Source organism: Mus pahari, chromosome X, assembly GCF_900095145.1.
Source record: "Mus pahari chromosome X, PAHARI_EIJ_v1.1, whole genome shotgun sequence".
In the NCBI taxonomy this organism is placed as follows: domain Eukaryota; kingdom Metazoa; phylum Chordata; class Mammalia; order Rodentia; family Muridae; genus Mus; species Mus pahari.
In genome coordinates this window covers 11,636,002-11,659,277 of record NC_034613.1, presented here as the reverse complement: position 1 = coordinate 11,659,277, position 23,276 = coordinate 11,636,002, and the positions used below count along the sequence as shown (strand labels likewise).

The 23,276-nt window shown below is 39.6% G+C and overlaps 1 long non-coding RNA gene across 2 annotated transcripts in view; it reads left to right on the top strand.

Moving 5' to 3' along the window:
• The first annotated feature begins 1,603 nt into the window (after positions 1-1,603).
• The window catches only part of LOC110314157, a 78,286-nt gene continuing 56,613 nt past the window's right edge, over positions 1,604-23,276 (top strand). For both annotated transcript variants that reach the window (XR_002380158.2, XR_003843055.1), the window contains exons 1-3: positions 1,604-1,688; positions 3,783-3,884; positions 6,300-6,389. This is a non-coding gene — a long non-coding RNA (uncharacterized LOC110314157). The remainder of the gene's footprint in view (positions 1,689-3,782; positions 3,885-6,299; positions 6,390-23,276) is intronic.

Below are 23,276 nucleotides of genomic sequence, written 5' to 3'. Positions count from 1 at the left end.
CAAACCAATTATTGGTTCTCTCAGGAGGAGGAGAACCCAGAGTTCAAAGCCAGGATGGGCAAACAGTCAGACCCTGTTTCAAAACAATTAGAACAGGAAAAACTTGGGTTCCCAAGAATGAGGCTAAGTGAATGACTAAAGTCTGGGTTAAATAGCATTTGAAATGTAAATGAACTAAAGACCTAATAAAAATCGGAAAATAAAAAATTGGAAAAAATTCAGCGTTAAGAAATTCAGGTGGATTTTGATAATGAATGATAATGATTTTTCCTATCTTGTTTAAGAACACATGCTTAAAAAGCATGTTATGTTTGAGGGAAAATTTTGGTGGGGAAATATAAGAGAAAAAAAGAAAGGAAGTTTGCCTGAAGGAGAAAGAAATAAAATAAAGACTATCAGATCAGCTATTCCATCATTAGAAAATTAGTGGGAATCTTAGGTTTTCTTGGATTCAAAAACAATCCGTGCTTTGCCAGATCTAAACATACAATTAACCTGGAAGAAAAGAATTAATTTTCCTATATAATGGCATTTAGTAATCTCCATGAAACAGACATTTTAGAACTAAAGATGAAATCTCTAGGGTTGCTAATTTCAAAATTCTGAGCGTGTTTAAGAAAATACTTAAAATATATACGTTAAATCGAGCCAATTAATATAATTACACTGGGTTTAAATAACACATATACATTGGTTTTGTTTCTGTAAAACATAGTTGTTCTGTTATTTATGTTTTCTTAAAATGAGAAACGTGACATATGTAATGCATATAAAAATTGCAACTTTAAAATAACAAGAGGGAGCCTGTTGTCTTCTGCCATCGCACGCGCACATGCACACACACACACACACACACACAGAGAGAGAGAGAGAGAGAGAGAGAGAGAGAGAGAGAGAGAGAGAGAGAGAGAGCAGGAGCCCCAAATCAATTAGTATAGAAATCTTTAGATTTCCTCTGAACATTACTGGGGCTATAAGGAGGACAGCACCTTATCCAGGTAGTTAATGTAACAGAAACATGAAGCAGGTAGCAACTTGCATTCTTCCCCCTGCAGTTGGCAGGGTTATTTCTTTGCCTCTTCTCACAGGCTCATTCTACTCCGCTTTACTTGATTCCCAACCCCCCAATCCCCACCCCTCACTCCTGCTGCACGACCTACTCGCGCCCAGCTTCTCACAAAGCGTGAAGCAGTAACCCTCCCGGTGTTGGAAGGTGCCTGGCTGGGAGTGAAGAGACTGCGGAAGAACAGGGCAGAGCATGCAGTGCCCAAGGCCTAGGAGGCCGGATGGGTACTGGAGGGTTAGGAGGGCAGGAGTTCGGGCTATCCTAGGGCCGCCCGGAGTCTTCCTGGACCTGGAACCCCGGAACTGCACCACCAGGCTGAGGCTAGGCAGCTCAGAGCCAGTCCCGGCAGCGATGGGCGGGCGGGCGGGGGCGGAGCGCAGAACAGTGCTGCGCGGGTGGCGGGAAAGGGGCGGGGATGAAAGCTCGGGTTGGGCGAGTGCGGACACAGTAACAGAACCTGCGTGCAAGAGCTAGGTGAAGGACCAGTCAGTCCTCTAGCTCTAGGGAAGCTCTGTCCACTTCTCTGAGGAAGTGAGGCCACGTGTGGGGTACCGCAGCCCGTCCATCATTGCCTTCTCCAGCTGCTGGAGACAGGGCACCGGAGGTCGCACCCCACGTTCAGGTAGGTCCACCATCCGTCCCCCTTCCCCCAGCAACAGTGGCGCCCTACCCGCTTCTGGGGTTGCGGCGGCCTGGGAGGCAGGGCTGCTATGGCCAACCGGGATAAGGGCTGGCCAGGTCCCATTGCCAGAGGAGTGTTCTGGGTCCCGTAGGGTGCAGGCTTGGAAGGTCGCTCAGGCTAGGTGGAGGAGAGGTGCGGGAGGACTACCTCCCGTAGGATTCGCTCCTCCTGGACTCTTGGGGTTGTCCTCACATCTTCTCCTTCGGAAGGAACTGAGCAACCATGCGGCTCCTAGAGACTGCGACCCTTTTACCCACTAGCGATCTGGGTGGTAGTTGCCTGTCGCTCCAATCTTCCTGATCCCCATCCAACAGCCACCAGGACGCCCCTGCTCCTGGCCAGCAGGAACCAAAGGGACTGGGTGAGGAGAAACTAGTGGCATGGTTGGCCAGGGAGTGCGGGGAAGGCTAGAGTTGCTAGAGTACTGTGTGCCAGCGCCATGCCACACCCGGGGGCTCCCCCCTGCTGTCCGAGCTGGGGTGGGGGCTGGGACCTTGGGTGTGCAGAATTCCCTCCGAAGGCTGGCCGCCCACACAAGCCTTGGGCGCTCATGCACGTTTGCAGGAGGACTTCTTGGAGGCACGTGGGAGCAGTATTGGTCCTTGGCAGGTACTCAAAAAGGTCTTTGGAATGGCTCAGCGCACATCCGGGATTGGGAAGTAAAGGGAGAAGGTTTTGGTCGTGTGTGTGTGTGTGTGTGTGTGTGTGTGTGTGTGTGTACATGTACACGTCCTAGAAAGGAGGAGGCGAGTGTTCCAAGGAGACTTGGGTTTCCAGGATTTGCGTAGCTTCTATAAACAAAACAAGCTTTCAGGCTTTAAAGTAAATTATGGGTAAGTGGGGTGCTTCTCTAGTGTAGGTAAAAAAGCATGGGCTTGGCGGGGTAGCAAGCCAGGCTGGTTTGGTTGGGATCTTCCGCTGTCTACAAGCGGTGGTCGTGGGAAGTGCTTCTAGTTTCTTTGGCTTAAGGCCTTGGAGCCTGAGAGGAGGTGGCCACTTGTCTTGGGAAGACTGGTGATCAGATGAAGTCCAGCTCTGCCACACAGCTGTTGGGCAAGGCGCTTCCTCTTATTTTCAATTAACTCCAGAATTTCAAGGTTTGTCTTTATTTTTCTCTCTGACTTAAATCCTTCTTTTATCTTATGGTTGCTTGGATTCTGGTAATTGCTTATGTATATTTCCTCTGTTCTTTCTGTGCCTTTTTTTTTTTTTTAAGGAAAAAGAAGGGGATCTACTTGTATTTTAATCAATAGGATGTAGAGAAGATCTTTTAGGATTTGTATTCCAATAAGGGCCAGAGCCCTTATTGAATGAAGCCCTTATTGAATGATGAAGACAACCCACCAAAAATCGGTTTAGATTGAACTAAACTCTGTTTAGACTGGAATAATAATTTTTAAATAGGCATCTTATGACCTTTTGATAAAATAACCCTAGCATGGGTCCATTATCTCTTTTTATCTGGTTAATTTGTGGAATTCTTTATCCCCAGATTATCATACAGGGCAAGTTGTTTTGTAATTTTACAAGGTAGGTCTTGAAATGGGTGTTAAGTTATGCTGGCATGTGCTCTCTCTCTCCCTCCCCCCCTTATTCTTTTTCCCCTCCCTTGATCTCGCCGCCCTTTCAATCCCATCTCCCTACTCTCCCTCTTTTTTTATTCCTAGGCTAGCCTGAAACCCGATAGCCCAGATGGTCTGAAATATTTGGTCATTTTCCTTCTCAACCTTCCTGAATTCATTCTCTCTCTCTCTCTCTCTCTCTCTCTCTCTCTCTCTCTCTCTCCTTAATGAACTGGAGAGAAGGCCATTTGGTTGATGACCTGGGACTTAGGTACATTTCAGTTTCTAGCAACTACTTTATCAAACCATCATGGAAGGAGATGGCTTAGTTATGTTGCTTTGAGAGAAAGAACACTTGGCTCTTTTGGAGCAAATATTTTTTCACTTTCCCTTCCATTTTTTCTGTTAGATGTCCAGGAAAAATGCATTGCTGGTGAATAATACAGGATTTATTTCTCATTTATGTCTACAGGTGGCAGTGTTGAAGCCAAAAGCTTCTAAAGAAGTGGTTTCTGAAAAATTAAGAGTTGAATGTATATGAGTAAGCAAACACGGGAATCCAACAAAACCACAGGTATGTAGGACAATTCATCTATCTGGCTTCATAATTATTTCATTTCAATAGTGCTAACCCATTTGCTTTTTTGCTAAATATTTTGACATTTCTAGAGATTTTTTTGAAGTGAAACATTTCAAGGTGCTCTCAGAGGAGAAAATAAGACTAATTATCTATTTCACATAGTGCGTTTAAATAAAAATATTCAGCATGCCAGATTATTCCAGTTTACTATTCTTAAAGAGAAGTGTTGTTTTTCCATTGTGTCCAAATGGTATATTTTAAGGAGTGATCTGATCATTTCTTTCTAAAACATTTATCTGCCAGCTGCTCCACTTTTTTTTTTTTAAATTACATTTCTGACTTGTCATGTTGAGCCAATATTAGAACTGCTGCTGTTAATTCTATATCACATTGATCAGAATATGGCTATGTCACAAGGCTTCCTTGTACTTCACATTCTATACCTCTGCCTCCCAAGTGCTGGCATTATATGTGTGTGCAACCTCTCCTGGTTTATGCTGGGGCTTTGTGCGTGCTAGGCAAGCACTCCACCACTTAGCCCGGCCCAGGTATTTTTTTTTCACACTAGCCTTTCTGTGTTTAGAACCTTCTCGTTGCTTTGCAATTATTAACTGGCTGCTTTTTCAGCCCAGCAATTCACCCCTTTGACTAAAATACAGGCATGTTATATGCAATGCAGAGGCAATCGAGTTTGCAAAATTGTAAGAGCAGAAGGATTTGTCTCTGATTATTATTACAGTGTAAGATTTTGCATATGAAGCTCTTTAATATCCACATTATTACTAATGGAAGGAGCCAGGGGAGATGGAGAAGACGTCACTTTTTTTTTTTCTGAAGTAAAAGCTGTTGTTACCTGTGCTGACTGTTTACAGTTAGGCAATAAAATATCCCTTTATAAAAGAATGAACGTTTCTCTTCTTACATAGGTAGATAGCGGGTAGAAAGGATAGGTATGGGAAGGATGCCATACATTTATCAAATACTGGAGTGTGAGAACACTGTAACTTGACTGGCAGAATTCAAGATATACTAAAGAGACAATGTGTGTCTCAATCTGATTGTGAGACTATTGAAAGAATGGACCCTGAAGAAATGGAAATTTCCCCAGGAAAAAGAAAAAGCCATCAGCCAGAGGGGGAGATTATCTCTGCTAAAGAGATTTCACACAGTTATAGCAACTTGTCAGAACACCTTTCAGTCCAGATCATGATGGGTCATTGGTAGGTGAGACCATACCTTGACCAAGAGTGTTTAGATATGTAAATCCTTGGGCCTCTATTTAAACTTTGATTTTGCATTAGGATCTTAACTGGCTTAGGGGATAGTGAGTCTTCTTGTCCTTGTTCTCATTGTGGCCACATTGGATACATTTCCCCTTTCTGCTTTCCACTTTTAATTTGGCTCTTTTAACTGGCTTTTTGAGAGTAGGTGGCAAGACCTAACTTGACATAGGTATGAACCACTCCAAAGTTTGATAACACCTTATAATATAGAGACTCTCTGTCTCTGTCTCTGTCTCTCTCTTACACACACACAAACACACACATATACATACTTTCTGGGGGTGGGGTGCTGCTAGGAATGGAACTCAAGGTCTTGAATACATACCAGGTAAATGTTCTAACCCTGACCATCTCTAGTCTTACATTGTGATTTTTGACATGCTTTTCTAGTTGGGGGAAGCTGGGCATGAGCTAACAGGAATGTAAAATAAAATTCTGTGATGTTCTTGAAAATTAAAAAGGCCGTGGCTGTCATAGTGGTGTATGATTTTAATCCTAACTCTCAGGAAGCAGTAGCAGGTGAAATCTGTGCTATGTACTGAAACCCTGTCTCAAAACAAAACGAAACAAAACAAAACAAAACAAAACCAAGCACCAGGGCAGGGAGTGGTAGCACACCCTTTACTTCCAGCACTTGGGAGGCAAAGGCAGGCTTGGTCTATAGAGCAAGTTCCAGGACAGGCAGGGCTACCAGGGAAACCCTGTCTCAAAAACCCAAACCAAAAAAAAAAAATCCTGAAGAAGCAAACATTATAAAATTGGACATTTCACCAGTGGAAAGCAAATAGGAAGTATACATTCCAAGTATAGACTAGATCAAAGAAAACCAGGTAATTCTAAAAAGACCCAATAGGTAAAGAGTGCTTTTAGGAAAGGGAACAGGAAACAGGAAACAGATGTATTAGGAAACTGGGAAGTCCTAGTAGAATAGGGTCCAAACCTAAAGAAGGTAAAAAAAAAAATTAAGGTTACAATTTGTTGACTTTTGAATCAGAGACTCCTGATTGAAAGACCTGAGATGTGTTACAAATAATTTACCTTTGAGAAATAGCAAGCATGTAGTAAAAGGACAAAGTGAATTAATCCAAATTATATTGATCATTTAATGTTTCCTGTGACTATGCAGCCTGTGACAGATCAAGCCTAGTACCTTTCCAGCACTTAAGAAGAGTTCATGCCGAATCTATTCACTATTCATCTTGACTCCATCATGAAGGTAAACTAAATTGCCATTAAACAATAATAAAACTCAGTCTACTGCTTTGATCTCGTTTTAAAATTTATATCAATAATATCACACAATAGGAACTCTCTAGTGTATGACTTCTTCCACAGGTTATGCAATTAGTTGATCCCTTGAATAAATTGAGTGATAATTTACTTGTTTTTTGTTACATCTTTGGGTAGTACCCAAGATTTGGTTAAAATGAATGAAGCATCTTTGAACATTCTTGCTTATTTCCTTTAGTGCACATTTCTACTCAGTTTTCCTGACATAAACGTAGGATAGAATGTGGTACTCATAGATTGATCTTTAGTAGATGTTGCCAAAAGTTTTCCAAAGTGATAATATCAACTAAAATTCCTCTCTACATTTTAAGTGATACATTTTTTTTTGTGACATGCTCTCTATGTATTCTTTGTTGCTAAGGCTGGTCTATAATGCTTGAGCTAAAATGATCCTCAAATTTCCAAGCAGGTAACTGTAGTCACACATAATTTTTATTTGATTTTTACTTATGTTTGATGAGAGCACAGTTATATTTTTGTAGGTTTAAAAATACATACTTTAAAATTGTGGTTAAAAATATACATACATGCAAATTATTATTTAACTTATTTTCTTGTATATAGTTACTAACATTTGGTTTTGTTCACATTGTTACATAAGTATTTCTACTATTCCTTATTCCCCCTTGCTAATATGGTAACCAACATGCTAGTTTCTATGAATTTACCACTGTAGGTGCTTCGTGAGTAGAATCTTAAAGTGCTCTGGGTTATTGTCATCTTATTTCAGTTAGAATGCTGCTTCAAGGTCTGTCCACATTGGAACTTTAATATACTGTGTGTGTGTATGTAAAATAATATCCATTTATTTGTCCACAAACTCTTGACTAGTGCCATCTTTTGGCTGTTGTGAATAATGCTGCCGTACACATAAAGGTAGAGATATTCTCCTTAAGACTCTGTTTTCAGTACTTTCAGTACACACACATACTTGCACGCATACACACACACACACACACACATACACACAGAGAGACAGAGACAGAGAGACAAGGCAGAATGTCTGGAAGAATTTATTTTTATTGTTTTAAGGAACTGGTATATGGTTTGTGTTGTGTTTTAGACCCATTTTACACTGCTGACATGAAGGTTCTGACTTTTCTACAGCCTGACCAAAACTTGCTCATTTCTGTCCCCTCCACACTGAATAGTACCCATTCTAATTACTGTGAGGTGATCCTGTGAGTTTAAAATCCATTCTTGCTGAGTGGTCATGCTGAATGATAAAGATACCGTTGACATTTTTATACCCTTTCTGAGTGCCTGTTCAAATCTTTTGCTCCTTTTTTTTTTGTTTTTGTTTTTGTTTTTGCTTTTAAGGCAGTCACACAGGCTGGCCCTGCACTTGGTATATAGCTCAGGTTGGCCTCCAACTCTCCAACTGGTGATTTTCTTGCACCAGGCTCTCAAGTGCTAAAATTAAAGTCATGAAGCACCATGTCCAACTATTTACTCACTTTTGAAACCCCTTATTTTATTGTTAGAAATAAATTATTCTTCATGTGAGTCCTTTGTCAGATGTATATGTATCAGTATTTCAGGGTTTGGTTGTAGTCACCTGCAATCCTATCACTCAGAAGATGTTGAATATTGTTAGTTCAAGTACAGCTTGAGCCACTAGTGATACCCTGTTTTAGACATAAAACCAAAACCAAAACCAAAAACAACTCACCCTTTTTCTTCCAATCTGTGGTTTGTCTTTTTGTTCTTTACATGTCTTTTGATATTTTTAATAAAGCCCACTTACTTTTTTTTCTTTTATGGTTATTGCCTTTTTGTTCTACCTAGAAAATCTTTGCCTACTTCAGAGTTCTTTTTATTTTTAAATTTTATTTCTTGAAACAAAGCCTGATGGTATAGTCCTGGGCTGGCTTCTAACTTGAGCTGATTCTTCTGCCCTAGTTTCCTGAATGCCAGGTTTACCAGCATGCATCACCATGATGGCCTTGTATTGCTTTTAATGCATCTCATTAGATATGATCACCTGTGATAGGAAGATCTGGATGTCAGCTGGCAGGTCATCAAGAGGGATTCTTTGTTTAGTGTTGAGAAACCTCCAGTGGAGTTCTTGGATAAACAGGTGGCAATCTTTTGAAGTGACAAGCTTGTTCCAGCAGAGTGTCCCCATTACTAGCCCCTGCTACACAGAAACTGCACCCCCTAAGTCTGGTTTTGTTTGTTTGCTTGTTTGTTTTCTGTTATATTTTTTTTTAGCTGGTGTCAGCAGGATCTGGCTATAGGCCCCCAAAACCCAGGGCTTTTTATTTTTAAGTTCTCTTTTAATTGCAAAGGGCTCATGAAGAAAATTTATTCAGTAGATGTCTTCTTAAGCTCGTTACAGAGTTAAGTAGACCTTTATCTGAGATGCTTGAGTCCAGAAATACATTGGATCTTTTCGATTTTATAATATTTGTCCCTACCTAATGGGACCCAAGTTTAAGCATGGATCTCATTTATATTTATATAAATTATCCATACGGCTTGGTTATAATTTTAAATATTGTTTTTACTTTGTCTTTGTTTTGACTGTGTCATGTCCTTGAGTTCTTTCTTGTATCTTTGCTCTGCATCTCTGTTTTTGCTCTCATTCTCCCTTCTACTCCATCTTCCTTTCCTTCTGCTGGAGAAGGAATCCAGAATATGTCTGCTAGGCAAGTATTCTAGAAAGTACCAATGTGCTTGTCAAAATTGTGTTTGGCTTTTGAAAACCTCCTCACATGGGACCTTTTTTTGAAGTCAAGGTTTCACCTGGAATGTAGCTCATCCTGGCCTTGAACTCATCATCTTTGTGCCTCTCTCAAGTGCTATAATTATAGATGTGTGATGCCACACCATTGTAATATGGCCTTTTTGGACCATTTAGTCTGTCTAAGTAGATCTCGTTAGTGCTACCTATTTGTGTGGCTAGAGGAAATCACTGGACTTGCAAGCACTGTTCTGTGTTAATTTTTCATCCCCAGTAACCATCTGGTCAGTCTTTGAAATATTGAAGGCCTAATTCATACTTTGATGAAGAACCCATAATTTATGATGTGAGTTAGATTTTTACTGCTTAAGCAGATCATCAGACTACCGAGTTTAGTTAGTAATCTTTGAATCACTTAATTAGATCCCGATTTTAAGAGTGGGCAATTTGATTAGGCTGCAGGGGCTGGGGGATTTTGGAGCTGGGCCTATCTTTTGATGTTCATTTGTGATTTGAGTGATTTGGAAGATGGCTCTTCTTCTTGCCTCAACTACTTGTTCCAGCCACATTCTTTCCAGTCTATAACCAGGTAGGTCATGCTTGTCCACACTCAAGGTTTAAAGATCGTACGTACCAAGGCATACAAGACTTCCTTGGGCATGAAATCCAGGCTTGAAAGAGATTACTGCCGTCTGAGTGAAGTCTGTTAGCCAAAGATAGTGCTGATAAAAGTGAGAAAATAGATAGACTCTCCTGATGAAGGGGACTGCAATCCTGTTGCAAGAAACCTGCAATCAATCTCAGGTATAAGACGAAGAGAAGACTAGGCTGAGCCCAGGTGTTTTATTTCTCTATTTGACTAGCATCGTGGGCAATTTTGACCTGACCTGTGGGTTTAATTGAGCTCAAGATGGCCTCATAATTGGCCCTACTTTCAAATTCTCATCTTTTGATGTGAAACATATACAAAATGTACCTTTTTGGCCTTGATGTCCCAGGATGAAGTGGAATACCATTAGTGCTATGGTATGGGGAAGAAGTTCCTTAGTATGGCATGAAGTAGCACCAGTTCTTTTCTTGCCTCTACATTCTGGAAGTTAGTGGGCAGCCCTGAGAACTTTGCTGTGGTGGAGTGCCCTCTAATACTGGCCATTGATTTGTTTTCTTGAATTTGATTTAAAAATTATCTCCTAGGAGAATGTCAGGGAAAGGTTTACCGGCATGAAAATATCTGCTGATGTTAGTAGTTTACTTATCTTAAGCTTTTGTGTATTTTCTAGTCTTTAGAAACTGCTGAAGCTTGACAGCATGAGTTTAAATAGTCCTGATTTGCCTGATCCCCATTAAAGAACCCTTTTGAGGACTAGGAAGTCTGCATAGATCTACAAGCATAATATGCTAAAGTATACATGAAGTGCATACTAGTTTTGCAGAGAGTAAACTACCCCTGGATAGTTTCTTCTAGGACTTGCCTTCTGTACTTACCTGTGTACTTTAGTATAATTATTGGAAGTAGTTCAAGAAAGCAGATATTGGACTGGGATATAGGTCAATGGTACAGGACTACCTTGCATGTGAGAATGCTGTTGATTCGACCTGTATTGCAGATAAAAGACTGGACATGGTGGTACATGACAATAATCCAAACAATAGGGTGGTAGACATGGAAGGATCATGGTTTTGTGGTCAGCCTAGGCTACATAGAGAAATCCTGTCTCAGAAAAATGAAAACAAAAAGCATATATAATATTTACCTCATCCACACCCATTTCTACAAATTGTAGAGATGTAGATGGACAATGGATGCCATCAAAAGGCATAAAGGAATGAGAGGCACATAGAGGGAGGGCTATGAGGCTTTTCAGCAGTAGGTAGTGACTCCACTACTCACTACTGGCATAGCAGGAGCCAAAATAATCCACAGCCTATAATTCTACCCAAATCACACACTGTGTTGCTTGTGAATGCATGTGGAATTTTAATCATGGCATGAGAGTATGAACTCTGGAGGTGGAGGCAGGAAAGTGATGAGTCCAGTTTAAGTTATAGTGAGACTTTGTCACAAATACCAAAAAAAAGAATTGTGACTTACATTAACAAAGTAAGTTTTGCTTTCAAGACAGGATCTCTGCTCTCAGCTGGCCTTGGACTTTGCTATTAAGCTTTGGATGACTTTGAACTGATCTTTTATGTGTCAATCTCCTGGGTACTGGTACTATAGACAGGCATCATTATGGTTAGTTTATATGTTCTGGATATCTAACCCAGGGCTTTGTGAATGCTAATTAGGCAATCAGTATATTAAATGAACTGCATCTCCAATCTTTATAATTTTTTCATGTATTATGCTTTTAATTTCATTTTTTTCCAAAGAACAAAAATTTACAGAATCACAAGTCTCCACACGTCCATTTAGAGGATCACAATAATTCAGTTGAAAGATCAGTGTTTTAGTTGGTAAGTGTAACAAGTGAAAGCAAAGTAGTTTAATAGACTGGAAACAGGGTATTAATCAAAATAGTATTTGTGGGTACTTATGCTTTACTTTTCTGAAAGAGCACTTTAACATGATACATAATCAGAACTCTTTAAGTCATATTTATTGACATGAGTACATGATGTATATGTACCTACAGACACTTACTTGTGTGGTCTGTAGGTACACATATACAATATGTATAGTGCGCAGATGATTGTGTCTGTATAGTTTTCACGTTTACATCAATTTTTTTGTAATTGGCGCCTTATTTTTCCTAGAGATGAGGGTATGTAAGGAAATGTTTGTTCACCACAGAAAGGGCATCAATAGAATGTGTTTTGTGCGTTTGAAAAATAAAAAGGGCAGTTACTTCATAGGCAACAAATCAAACACACACACACACACACACACACACACACACACACACACACACACACCTGTTAGTGTTTTCCCACATTCAGCTAACCTTCTACCATATATATATAATCTTATATACCCCAAGATCAGATGCAAGCTGGGATGGGCAGGAGGGAGTGTTGCATGGACTCTTAGCTGAGGGTCAGGTTACTCATTTGTCATAACCATAGATGTATTCTACTTGTTTCATTGTCATGAGTTTGAGGCCAGGGCGTTTTGTAGGTCACCACAACAGTCTCTTCCTGCATGATGGCAGTGATCATGTTATACCTCTTAGATAGCTATACCACAGCAGTATCTCAAAATTCTAGTAATAGCTATGAGAAAATGGAGTGCTATTTGTTGGTCCATTCATAGAGGATCAGGACTAAATTTTATCAGAGGTTAACAATTTAGTTTTATCATCAGTAGTCTCTTACCTACCACAGTCTTCCTTAAAGGTAAATATGAGAGATAAGTAATGAGATTGCTAGATGAAGGTGGTAGATTCAGAAGGCACCTTTGTTAATACTGAGCAAGATTAATGGGCATACTGTTGGCTCTTACATAGAGATTTAAAAATACACACTTAAGATGGAGTACATGCTAATCACTCTCCTATAATTTGAACACTACATTAGACAATATTAAGGATGATTTGCATGTTTGATACTCCTATTCCCGATTAACAATGCTTGCAGTACGTTTCACCACTTCCATTGGTGCTGTGGCATTGTCCATGTCATGGTTTTCTGGGAATAGGTTTAGTTCTGAGGCTGTTGAGCTGGCTTGTTTGCTGAGCATCACATTTATTGCTCTGGACTTTGCTATTACCATTTTTCACACATGGTTATAATCTGATCTCCAAAGTCTCTCCTGATTATAAAAATGTTGGTTTTAATGCTGTGTTTTTAATTCATCAGCATAAAACTATTACTGGGATTCCAAACATGGTTATCGGAATGATAACCTCAGTTGGTAAACTGCTGTGCTGACATAAGGACCTGAGTGGATTAGTAGGACTCATGTTAAAATACAAAAACAAAATAAAAAATAGTTGTCTCACATCCCAGCATCATAAATATCAGTTATATTTTATTTCTGATGCATACTACACTAACACTAACATTGTTCCTAAGGGAACCAAACTAGTTTAAAATTATGTCATCCTATAGAATGTCCTCCTTTTCTTCTGTTGGGTGAATATAGTGAGGCTTGCACTTTTGGACTTTGGATGACATTTATACACTGTGAGAGAGTCATCACTACCTTTTTGTAGCCTCCTGCCCACATCCTATTTGATTCTTTCAACTAATCATAGACTTTGGGGGAAACACTCCTAGTAACACCTCTAGTCTGATAGCTCAGACTTTTTCTAGCAGTTTCCCCTCCTTCTACTTCTCCCAATCTCTTGTCCCACCTCTCCTCCTCCCTAGATCAACTCTTTCTTTGTTTCAAATAAACATGCCTCCTAGGGAGGCTAATCCACAAAACATGACCTAACAAGATACAACAAGACTAGGCACAAACCCTCATACTAAGGTTGGATGAGGCAACTCAGTCGGAGAAAAAGGGTCCCTGGCACAGACAAAAGAGTCAAAGATACTTCCTACTCTCACAAGAACACCAAACTACACAGCCATAAGGTACACGCCAAGGACCTAGCTCAGTCCCATACAGGGGTATTTGCTGCCTCAGTCTCTGAGCCCCTGTGAGTCTTGCTTAGATGATTCTGTTGACTGTTCTCATAGTGTCTTCATCCCCTCTGTCTTTTACAATCCTTCCTCCTTCTCTTCTGCAGGGTTCCCATGGTTCCATCCAGTGTTTAACTGTGGGAGACAGGGTCTCTTACTGGCCTAGAACTTTCTAAGTTGGTCAGCCAGTGAACCCCAGGGATCTGTCCATTTCCACATACTATCACACCTTTTAAAAAAGAAAGGCTTCCAGGGGTTAAATGCATGTCCCCGTGCTTGCAAAGCAGCACTTTGCAAATGGTAAACTGTCTCCCTAGCACCTCACCTTAGCCCATTTTGTATATCATAAAGCCTCATTCATCCTTCTACTTATTGCAAATCTTCCCTTTTCTTGGCAGACAACAGTGTGAGCCTGGAATTCCCATATGCCCAGGAAGGAAGGAAGGAAGTGAGATTATCTGGTAGCCTCAGAAATTTTTTTTCCCCTGGTATTTGTGTCTTTGAGTACCCCAGTAGATTCATATCAACCTCATAGGATTTTCCTGCATAAACTGTCAGATGGGATATGCAGTTTCTTAATATATGCAATTTGCATGTTCTTATCTGTCCCTGACTCTTCTGTTTAAATATTAAACAGTTTCTAGCTTCGTGATAAAATGTAATTTTGGTAGTTAAGCACCTGCTGACTCATTACAGTATTTCTAAAGGAGGAAAATGGGATGAATTAGAAGGTATGCTTCTCTTCAAAATATTTTCTTTACATGATTTTCAGTTTCCCAGTTTTAATGTGTCTAGAAAGCCTTTATACGTAGAAGATGGGAATGAAGGCACTTGCAGCTGATGGATTTCTTATCGCATACATTTATTCTCCTTAGTAGTAAAATGAGGCATGACTGTCATTACAAACCCTCCCTTTTGGGACGTGAATTTGCTTCTGAGAATAAGTACCACTAATAGGCAATGTGCATGATTCGCATGCGTGCAAAGCCAAGCATTTGCCCCTCAGATCACTTAAATTTGAACCACTTTATTGTTGAGGAGCAATTATTATTACTTTTTGTCTTGAGATGGGATCTTGCTGTGCAGTTCTGGCTGGTCTCAAACTGGAGATCCTTCTGTCTCAGTTTCTGGAACACATAGTACCACACCTGGCTGTTAAGCATTTCAGTATTTTATTTGAGACTGGGCAAGAATTGGCCAGAGTAAGAAATGTTCAGAATTGGTGGAGGTTCTGTGTTTGAGTTTTTGACTCTGCTTCCCATAAGCCTTTTTACCTGAAAGGGGCTGCTGCTGCTTCAAGATGATATACACCAATACATTTGTTGATTTATGAAGTAACTTCTGAGAAATATGTCATTAGGTGACTTTAGTCATTTTTGTAAACATAAGCTACCTTATATAAAGCAAGGTGATGTAGCGAAGTATGATATTGTACATAGATGTATACACTATACTTTTAGACTGGCAGTCAGAGGGTGGTTTACAGTAGCATTGCTACACATGTAAGTAATGCATTGTGTTAAACAGAAGATTGGAAGGAATTTTTGGCTTCTATTTTTAATATGCACTTCCGTGTAGGTCAAATGACTGGCTGATTCCTAATCCTGGCTTAGTCTTTCAGATTTCAGTGAATCATCTATCACTTGGAAATTGAGGTCATTTTGGGATTTCAAGAAAATATATTGTCAGTATCAAATCAGAGAGTATTAGTATACCAATTAATTTCTTTAATTAATTTAAATTTTGTGAGACACCAGTGGGAAACAAGGCAAGGTATATGGAAGTCTAATAAATTTTGAGTATTCAGATTCAAGTCCTGGGCTTTTTATTCATCTGCCCTGGGATCTTTTGCAAATCCTCCACTCATTTTAATTTTGTTTATTTTATTTTCTCTGTGGGTGTTTTGCCTGCATATATGTCTGTGCATCACATATATATCTGGTGCCTGAAGAGGCCAAAAGATGGCTTGGTCAGAGTCTCTGGAAGTGGAGTTACAGACTCTTGTGAGCTGTGATGTAAGTGTTGGTAATCAAACGTGGGAAGAACAAGTGCTCTTAACTGCCGTCCCAACTCACCGCCACCTATCTTCCACTTCTAGAAGCCTTAGTTTATTCAACTGGACAAGGGATGGACTAGTTATAACAGTCTTTTGTTTCAGTGCTGCTGCTGCTGTGGGGATCAAGTAGAACCTCTTCATGTGTGAAGTCTCTAAACAGAAAGCTGTAAAAACATTGTCATTAGGTTTAATGATTCACTCCTTGTCAGCAACAGTCATCTATTTGTTCTGACTGTCACTGTCAAAAGCTAGATGTGAAAATGGCCCAAGGGTATTTCAATTATATATATACACCTTGACTTTCATTCAAACCTTAAGTTTTTGTTGTTTTTGTTTTAGTAGTCCAGTTGACAAGATTCAATGAGCTGTCTCTTGGAAACCACTGAAATAGAGGGCCAGAAGGGATAGTGGAATCATATTTTGCAATTTTTTTCCTCTTCAAAGATGCAGTTTAGGAAGTCTAACTGACATGCGGAGGTAGCAAGGGCTGCTTCAAGGCAAAGCCACCACTAAAGCTTCTGTTCTTAGTTGATTTGTGTAGTTACTTAATAGTTTTTGTTTCTATTTAAGCCAGCATCTACGTAAGTCAGGATTGACTTTAACACATGGTCCTCATGCCTCAGCATCCCAGGAGTTTTAGGATTTATAGACATGCACAATACTTACACAGTTTTGATCAAGGGCTGCCTCCCCAAAATTTTTTAGTGTTAAAATATTAGGGTTCTCTGTCTTTCTACCTTATGACCCTTTTCCTTTTCTAATAGCAGCACTTCCCTCTCCCTAAAAAAGACTGGCTTCTCCTTTTTAAAAGACATTATCCTAGATACCATATGTGGGCTCAGTGTAATTATAGGGGTCTTTAAAAGCTGTCTGTGCTTTCACAGCCCTCCTGTCTGAGTGTAAGAACTGCTGAGGATCTTAAATTGGTTTGACTGTTATCCCTAGTTAATGCCTCATTGATGTCCTTCCTCTAAGAGATATGATTACATCTGTTTTCTCTGATACTACCTATCATCAAAGAAAGCGTGTGAGTCAGGTGCTCTCTCTCTATCGCCATGTTTAATGTGCTAAATGGGTTAAGAAGTTGGTAGTAAATACTTTTATGGATAAGGAAACACTACAGAGTAGTTAGCTTCCACAAGGTCGAGCCACTAGTAACCAATGCCGCTGAGGTTTTATTGCACAATAAAGAGGAAAATTCTGAGGTGTGGTATTTGCAGTTTTGCCAAGGCATGCTCACGGTTTGTTTATATGGTCTAAAGCTGTATTTTACAAAGTGTTCCACACTGCAGTTTGAAAGTTGAAGACAAACGTGTATGTAATTGAGATAGTATGACTCTAATATACTTAGAAGAAAGGACAAAATAATATTAATTCTACCAAATTTTTGATTCTATTTCACAATCTCTTTTACTGTTCTGTGCATGGGAATGTTGTAGTTTCCCATAGCTGTAATCAGTGACCCACTTTTTAAATTTTACATTGTGTATTCCCTCGTGTTGTTAGGTGTCTCTGTAATTATTACCATAAATAGCTCACAGATTGTTTCAGAGTTTTATCTTGTAAAAATAGTGCTGAACAAAAAGCTATCTGAGATATGCCATTTGGCCAAGAAAAGAGGATGTCAGGAGGATTCAATATAAATCAGGGAATGCAGTAGTTTAAGTAATAATTTCATCTGCTACCTGGGAGGGTGGATACAATAATTAGAGGCAGAAAATCAAAATATAATTGAGTGATATCTGAGAGTGTAGTGGCATGCATCTGTAATAACACTTGGGGTGATAAAGCAAGAGGATGGTGAGTTCGTGGCTAATCTGAACTACATAGCAAAACTATTCTCCAAAATTAGAAATAAGGGCCAGTGAGATAACTTAGCAGTAAAGGTATTGGTCATGCAAGCCTGGACTTGAGTTTGATCTTCGAAGCCATGTAAAGGAAAAAGAAGAGAGTTGAATCCCCAAGGTTATCCTCTAGCCTTTATACATACACCATCATGTACTTATATATACATATACTACTAATAATAAATAAAATGAAAATTGAAGCCTAACAGATGACTCTTCACTAAAACGATTGCTGCGTAACTACAGTCTTCAGTATCCACATAACAAGCTGGATGTGGTCACATATGCCTGTGATCCCAATGTTAGAGAGGTAGATTAAAGAGGCATGCTAGCCAACCAGCCTAGCTGAATTTTCATGCTCTTACAGTCAGTGAGAGACCCTGTCTGAAAAGATAAGAAAGGAACAGACTCAGGAAAGCACTAAACATTGACATCTAGCCACTACACATTTGTTTGAGTGTGTAAACACACATAACTATGAACAGGTACACACACACAGTAACCAATACAAAATAAGCTGTCCAGTTGGTTTGTATTTTGAGGCAAGGTCTCAGTATGGCACCCCAGGCTGGCTTTAAATTCCCGGGCTTAGTGTGATACTTCTGCCTCAGCTGTCTGCTCACTAACCTGGACTACAGGTGCTTGCATCACACCTGGTCCATACTGGTTGGTTTTGAATTCAGATTCTGATCTTGAAATGGGGCTCTGTCCACAGGCACTTGCTGCCTCTGAAATGGAGGGAACACTGTGTGGGAAGTGTGCACTTTGCCTGACATACTGTGATAGACAGACTGCTAGCAAATGCTGGTTCCCTCCAGAGATGTAATTTTGCCTTGTAATTGAGTGTGCTATTTTGGTGCTGCTATTTGGATGAAACTTGACTTTTTTTAGTTTTTTAACTCAAATGTACATAGTGATATGGATTTTTTAATTGTGAAAGAAAAGATGGACTGAATTTGTAGGTTACACCCATTAAATCCTTTTTATTTTTGCTGTGTTTTTGCAAATGACCTAGTGTCTCATACTGCTATGCAAGCCCTCAATCACTGAACTATACTCTCAGTATAAACCATTCTAAAAAGCACATAATAACTATTTGGGAGCTTATCTGAAATCCCTGGATCCAGGTTCCAAAATCTGCTAACAAAGCCCTGAATGCTGGGATGGTGGAGACAGGTAGATCCCTGGAACTCATTGGCCAGACAGCTTAGCTGAACTGGAGAAGTCCACGTTCAGTGAGAGACTTTGTCTCAAAAACTAAAGTGCAAACAGTTGAGAAATATACCTGGCGTGTGTTACTTTTGTTCCACACACACACACACACAGATGTATACACACACACACACACACACACACACACACACCCCACACACAAACACACTGGGAATTTGTAAATAATAAAAAAAATGAGGAAGTATACAAGAAGCTGAAGGGGTCTGCAACCCTATAGGAAGAACAACAATATGAACTAACCCATACCCCCAGAGCTCATGTCTCAAGCTGCATATGTAGCAGAGGATGGCCTAGTCAGCCATCAATGGGAAGAGAGGCCCTTGGTCTTGTGAAGATTATATGCCCCAATACAGGGGAATCCCAGGGCCAGGAAGTGGGAGTGTGTGGGTTGGAGAACAGGGTGGGGGGGAGGGTATAGGGGATTTTCAGAGAGGAAACCAGGAAAGGGGATAGCATTTGAAATGTAAATGAAGGAAATATCTAATAAAAAATGACAGAAGTTTAAAGTCAAGGTACTGATTGATCAATTATCTGATGAGGTAGGTTCTCTTGCTCCTTGGTTGGCACCCTCTCTTTTCATCCCCACATGGCTAAAGACAAGAAGCATCAACAGGTGCCAGGGATGATGATAGTCCTAATGGCCTAGTCACCTCACAAATATCCATTTGTTGATTTTATTTTCATTTGGGTCAAAGTTTGGAGGGACCCAGCATTGAAATGACTTCAGATTATTATTTCAGGGTCTCTGTTATTTAAAGGGTGGTCTAGGAACCAGATTCTCCCAGGAAGTTGTTAGCTTTTATGGTCTATAATTTTTGCATATGGACCCCATCCAGAATGCAATTTTCTTCATTTTAAGAACATCTCTAATTGCATCATATGCACATTAAGTTTGAATAGCATGGTTATAGGTGGTCCTTAGGACTTTAATTTTCTGATGTAGGAATTTGAACTTGGACCTTGGATTAACTCTAACAAACATTTTGGTCTTTATTTAATGTGTAATTGCATTTTATAGACCTGTCTCTTGCTGTGATAGCCTTGACTGACTTGGAACTTGCTGTACAGCCTAAGCAGATCTCAAAGTCACCCTTAGCCATTTACATCCTGAGGTTACAGATGTGTCATTATCTGCCTCTTTTAATAAGACTGAAATAAATACTATTATTAATGTTATAACAGCTTAATATAGGCAATATTTAGAATTAGGCATAGTTAGAACAGTAAGAATTTAGGAACAGTTTTTTAAAAAAGGTTTTAAGAAAGTGTTACTTAGAAGATTTAAGTTGGAATTCATACTGGTAGTCTGTAGCATTGTTTGGTCCACTGGAACACTTCATTTTATAATAGCAAACTCAGCCATCAAAGTAGCTTAACACATGATATTCTGAGTTTTTGAAACAAGTCTATTCAGTTTTGAACTGGAGAATAAATTTTTCTTGTATTTATTCCTTGTCTTTGATAGTAATCTTATTATTGATTTCTTTGTATTGATGTGGGTTCGTGGACCTAGCTCCCAGAGGACAGTATGGACACTGAATGAAGTAAAATTTGAAAATTCTTTACACATTTTCAGGTATGCAACAAACCTAAGGTATTTGTTTGGTTTTAAGGCAGACAGTGGTATGTGGGACCAAATCGGTATGTGTTTGGAAACAGCTGCCCATAGGTTTTTCTGTGTTACAAAGACAGATTCTCAGGTACCAATAATAATGATAGGAGACTTTTTGTAGGTGTACATGTATAGTTGAGAAAAGAACTCTGTACATCTTGATTTTATTTTTCTTTAAAAGGAGTCTATCATTTTGCCAAATTATGTTTGTATTAAGGACCTAGCCCTTGGTTAAATTACATTTGCTGCTTTGTCCATCTGTTTTAATTCTTCCAACCTTAATTCTCCTAACCAACCAATTCTTTTCTTTTTCTTTTTTATTTTTATTAGATATTTTCTTTATTTACATTTCAAATATTATCCCTATTCCTAGTTTCCTCTCTGAAAATTCCCTATCCCCTCCCCCTCCCTCTGTTCCCCAACCCACCTACTCCCATTCCTAGTCCTGGCATTCCCCTATACTGGGGCATAGAGCCTTAACAGGACCAAGGGGCTCTCTCCTCCCTTTGATGACCGACTAGGCCATCCTCTCCTACATATATAACTAGAGCTCCAAGTTCCACCATGTGTTTTCTTTGATTGGTGGTATAGGACCAGGGAGTTCTGGGGGTACTGGTTAGTTTATACGGATGTTCCTTCTATGGGACTTCAGTCCCCTTCAGCTCCCTGGGTATTTCTCTGGCTCCTTCATTTGGGACCTTGTGATCCATCCAATGGATGACTTTGAGCAACCACTTCTGTATTTGCCAGGCACTGGCAGAGCCACTCAGGAGACAGCTATATCAGGCTCCTGTCAGTAGGCTCTTGTTGGCAACTGCCTAGTGTCTGGGTTTGGTGGTTTTTTTTTTTTTTTTTAATGGGGTGGATCCCCAAGTGGTGCAGTCTCTGGATGGTAATTCCTTCAGTCTCTGCTCTGAACTTTGTCTCTGTAACTCCTTCCATGGGTATTTTATTCTAAGAAGGATCTAAGTATCCACACTTTGGTTTTCCTTCTTCTTGAGTTTCATGTGTTTTGCAAATTGTATCATGGGTATTCTAAGTTTCTGGGCTAATATCCACTTATCAGTGAGTGCATATCATGTATGTTCTTTTGTGATTGGGTTACCTCACTCAGGATGGTATGCTTCAGATACTTCCATTTGCCAAAGAATTTCATTGTTTTAAACTGCTGAGTAGTACTCCATGTGTAAATGTACCACATTTTCTGTATCTGTTCCTCTGTTGAGAGACATCTGGGTTCTTTCCAGCTTCTGGATGTTATAAATAAAGCTGTTATGAACATAGTGAAGCATGTGTCCTTATTAACAGTTGGAAGATCTTCTGGGTATATGCCCAGAAGAGGTATAGCAGGATCCTCCGGTAGTACTATGTCTAACTTTCTGAGGAACCGCCAGACTGATTTCCAGAGTGGTTGAACAAGCTTGCAATCCCACCAGCAATGGAGGAGTGTTCCTATTTCTCCACAACCTCGCCAGCATCTGTTGTCACCTGAATCTTTAATCTTAGCCATTCTGACTGGTGTGATGTGGAATCTCAGTGTTGTTTTGATTTGCATTTCCCTGATGATTAAGGATGTTGAACATTTTTTTCAGGTGCTTCTTAGCTATTCAGTGTTCTTCATTTGAGAATTCATTGTTTAGCTCTGTACCCCATTTTTAATAGGTTTATTTGTATATGTTGGATATTAGTCCCCTGTCAGATTTAGGATAGGTACAGATTCTTTCCCAATCTGTTGGTGGCCTTTTTTGTCTTATTGACAGTATCTTTTGCCTTACATAAGCTTTGCAATTTTATAAGGTGTCATCTGTTGATTCTTGATCTTACAGCACAAGCCATTGTTGTTCTGTTCAGGAATTTTTCCCCTGTGCCCGTATCTTCGAGGCTTTTACCCACTTTCTCCTCTATAAATTTCACAATCTCTGGTTTTATGTGGAGTTCCTTGATCCACTTAGACTTGAGCTTTGTACAAGGAGATAAGAATGGACCAATTCACATTCTTCTACATGATAACCACCAGTTAAGCCAGCATCATTTATTGAAAATGCTGTTTTTCCCACAGATGGTTTTAGCCCCCCTGATCAAAGATCAAGTGACCATAGGTGTGTGGGTTCATTTCTGGGTCTTCAATTCTATTCCATTGATCTACCTGTACAGCTTGATGTTGGGGATGGTGATTCCACCAGAGGACTTTTATTGTTGAGAATAGTTTTTGCTATCCTAGGTTTTTTGTTATTCCAGATGAATTTGCAAATTGCCCTTTCTAACTGGGTGAAGAATTGAGTTGGAATTTTGGTGGGCTTGCATTGAATCTGTAGATTGCTTTCAGTAAGATAGCCATTTTTAGTGTACTAATCCTACAAATCCACAAGCATGGGATTTTCCATCTTGAGATCTTCTGTGATTTCTTTCTTCAAAGAGTTGAAGTTTTTATCATACAGATATTTCACTTCCTTAGGTACAGTCACACCCAGGTATTTGAAGTTCTTATCATACAGATATTTCCTTCCTTAGGTAGAGTCACACCCAAGTATTTTATATTATTTAAGACTATTGTGTAGAGTGTTGTTTCACTAATTTCTTTCTCAGCCTGTTTATCCTTTGTGTAGAGAAAGNTCACTGATTTGTTTGAGTTAATTTTATATCCAGCTACTGCACTGAAGCTGTTTATCAGGTTTAGGAGTTCTCTGATGGAATTTTAAGGGTCAATTATATATACTATCATATCATCTACAAATAGTGATATTTTGACTTCTTCCTTTCAAATTTGTATTCCCTTGGTCTCCTTTTGTTGTCTAACTGCTCTAGCTAGG